The sequence below is a fragment of the Lactuca serriola genome, chromosome 4 (assembly GCF_051521515.1).
Source record: "Lactuca serriola cultivar US96UC23 chromosome 4, Lser_US96UC23_V15, whole genome shotgun sequence".
NCBI classification, from domain to species: Eukaryota; Viridiplantae; Streptophyta; class Magnoliopsida; order Asterales; family Asteraceae; genus Lactuca; species Lactuca serriola.
The window spans coordinates 309,104,392-309,108,318 of record NC_136411.1 but is presented as its reverse complement, the minus strand read 5'-3'; positions in this window follow the sequence as shown (position 1 = coordinate 309,108,318).

Below are 3,927 nucleotides of genomic sequence, written 5' to 3'. Positions count from 1 at the left end.
TCCATACTCCCGGACTAGCGACTATTAACTTAGTCTTAATCTATACTCCCGGACTAATGACAAGTTTTATCTCTCTACCTGATCCATACTCCCAGATCTAAAACTAACCTCTTGGTCTAATCCAACTCATCCTTTTATCATACACCAACTATCTCATCTACCCATGTTCTACCCAACATATTTGTAGATATAAAATACATATACAGTTTAACTCATTTAAAAACTATATAAAACATTCATTCCACACTCATCTCAAATAAACAACAATATATAAACACATAGCACGTATTTTATAACAAATACTTCATATTTATGTGTTAGAAGAAAGTAACCACACACCCACTTGATCAGAAGATGATCGGGCAACGCCTCGTCTCTTAAAATAATCTTTTGCGACGAAACCGAGATGTTTTCCACCAAAACTGGGCTTCAAGTGGGCAGAGCTTTGGCTCGAGAATCTTTATTCTCGGGATCTTTGGGCTTTCGTGACTAGCTTCGAGTCTCGGGAATGATACCGGGGCTTCGGGGGGTTAAAATAGGGCTTAGAGAGAGTATCAGGAGTGGGAGAGTAAGAGATGAGCAACCTAAATCGGCTGACCCTTGAATTCTATTTATAGGGAAAAAAAATGCTAAACTCACCTCGTGAGTTTTTAATTCTCACCTCGTGAGCTTGCTCACCTTGTGAGTTTCTAATATTCGCCTCGTGAGCTCGATACGTCATTGCGTTCGTCATGGCCACTTGCCCTGGAAGACGTCCATCATCTGCTCACCTCGTGAGCCACTTAATGCTCACCTCGTGAGCTCTGACAGGGGTGGAAGTTCGTGCCCCGAACTTCAAAAATTCATATCTTTCTCATACAAGCTCTATTTTTGACGTTCTTTATATCCACGCGTAGGTAAAAACAAGATCTACAACTTTCATTTAGACTTTGTCAACTAATTTTGACTTTCATTTTAATATATTATTTTTAGTAGGCCAGGACAGGAAAACTCCGTTCAAAATTCATAACTCCTTCATCTGAACTCTGTTTTCGTCTGTCTTTTTATCGTTGCACTACCATTGATGAGATCTTCAATTCTCGTTTAGATTGTTTCGGCTAAAAACCGCTCGATCTCAAATCGAGTATTCGGGCTGCATACCGCTAAGTCGAAACTTAGAAAAATCATAACTTCCTCATACGAAGTCAGATTTGGGCGTTTTTTTATGCACGCTTTCGGTTTAACGTATTCTACGACTTTCATTTAGATCGCTAAGGCCAAATATCGCTCTAACGTAAATTCACTATTTACGTCGCGCTGTGTCGTGCCGGTTCTGTCGCGAAACTTCGACAGATCATAACTTCTTCGTTATAACTCGGATTTTGGCGTTCTTTATATTCATGGAAACCTTGTGACATATACTACAACTTAGTTAAGATTAATCCTACTAAATAATCTTCCATCAAAAAGTCATTTTTGATGCTTATCATCTCTAATTGACTAGCCCTGATCTACGGCCGTTACAGAATGAGGTATCAGCAACAACAACTTTGGGTTGAATTGGCTTGGCTTCTGTAATTGGTAACTTCTTCTGACTCTTTGTTAATTTAGATTGTTTGACTTTTGTCTCAGAAGACCCAGCAGAAGTCTTTTTCGAACGTTTGGACTTCTTCTCATCTTCTCTTGGCAAAAGAACTCCAGTTTCAACAGAAGTATCGATGGTTTGCAAGTAAGTGATCAAAACTGTGTTGGTAGGATCAACTCGTTTAAGCATGGCATTACGGATACGAGCAAAAAATGGAAATTCTTCAGTGTCATCTGTTGTATCCTTCGGACAACCATACACATGGAACACAACTTTCTCTTCATCGGCAGGAACGAGAATCCCTCCTTCTCATAAAAATATTAGAGAATCAAACTCCAGTATCGAGCACACGAAATGCCATGAAGAGCATTCATGTTTTCAATACCCTTCAAGAACTCCTTCCATAACTGTGTAGAATAATCAACTTGAAGATCATAGTATAAGCCTGCGACCATGGCGTAAACTTCCATTCTCCCCTTATCTAGCCCAACGGTTCTTCCAGTTAAACATCTTAGGAAAATACCAAACAGAAAATTCCAAACAGTTGGCAGACCTGACTTCTTAAAATCACTTATTTTGGACAACTGGGGTTGATGGCCCATTTTATTGAACATATGAACAATTTGTGGGAATGTAAAAGTGACATATGGCGGAGAATTAGGAATGTCGAGAATCTAACAGAAGAGTTTCTTTGATAGTCTAACCTTTTTATCAGTCACTAGATTGAACGTAACTACTTCCAAGGCTTTCGAATAATGTAGCGGTTGATCCAGCTTGAGACAACCATGTAAGAGGAACAGAGAATGAATTAAACATGGCTTTGGACAACACAGAGCTTTGCAGAGCAACAACGAGCATCTTGAGTTCTTCTAGATAAAGAGAGACATTTGCTTCAACTTGATAATTTGTACCTTGAATCTTCATTATTGGCAATGAGGTAACATCATCTATGGTGTGAGAAATAGTTGCATCAGGATTAGCAGTCGTCATTGTTAGAGTTTGAAAGCAGATGTTTAGCAGAGAGTATTTGGGAATATGAAAGCGTAAACCGATAATGAACCCTTGAATCCCCTTTTATATGTAATTCTTGAATTTGAAATCAAAGCGGGATAAGCATTTAATGTTGGCTGACGTGTCACCAAGAAAACCGTGTTATGATGATGATAAAGTAACCATGCGTCAGAAAGTAACTGTCCCATCGCCTTGAAACCCAGAAGGAATAGTAACCGTCGGAACCCTTCGGATGGAGGTAAGGCTCTTTTACTTTAGGGTTTCAAAGTAAAGTCATTTGTCATATTCTTGAAATCATCAGCCTGAGTTGGTGTTACTCAGAACCTCAAGGATTTCGTGTGTGCAATGTGTCAAAGAATTAAGATGAGAAGCTATTTTTTTTTTGGATATTCAGTGATGTAAAAAATGTAATTTGACACGAAGGCAGTTAAAACCCCGGGCAAAGATTGTTTCGTTAATTATCAAGAGAGATAATCAACAGCTTGTGTAGTTTCTTGTGAATTACAATCGAATACTTATAAATAAGTATCGAAGGGCTTCTTTTTCAATGTTTCAATGGGTGGTATACGAATTTCGTTACATATCAACCTAAACATAAGAAGAGGAATTGTAACAGAAATTACTTGTTTGACCAGTGTAGTCAGTGACAAGTTTGCTTAGAAAAACTTTTAAGTAACATGGAATTTCTGATAAAACTCACACTGAAATCATATTCAAGAAAAAAAAATTGTATGCTGGATCCTGTTGGGTAACAAACATCGTGGGTTTCGAATGTTTGATCAAGACCACTCAAAGGAAATAAATATGATTTGGAGTTTCGAATGAAGGTACAAAAAACCAATGTTTCGTTAAAATCTGGAACTAAGTTTCCCGTCAATTCCTTAAAGGTTGATTGATTTGGGTTTCACTTCCATCACGGTCTCATGATGACCGATCATAAACACAGATTTGTGATATATCTAGATTTCGATTGGTTTTGATCAGAAACCTCTTGGATATATGTCTTCGTGTGCGATATTGTAAGAATTTTGAGATGAAAAAGATTGGTATACGAAAGAACACGTACCTCTGTTATTTTGGACCAAACAGTAAACTCTTAACTCATGTGAGAAGAGTAAGGTAGCTCATTGGACTAATGTGAATGTAAGCCTGATTGGGAAGAAATCTTCGTATGAAAATTTCATTAAGGCTTTTGAACATTGAGTCATTTCGAGGCTTCGGACAACATGCAGCAGCATGCTTCTAGGGACATCTTAACTAGTCCAAAAAAAATATTCGAAATTCAAAGATTAGAATGATAGATGTACCTAACCCTAGATCTAAAATCAATATCCTCTTTGTATCTTCATGAA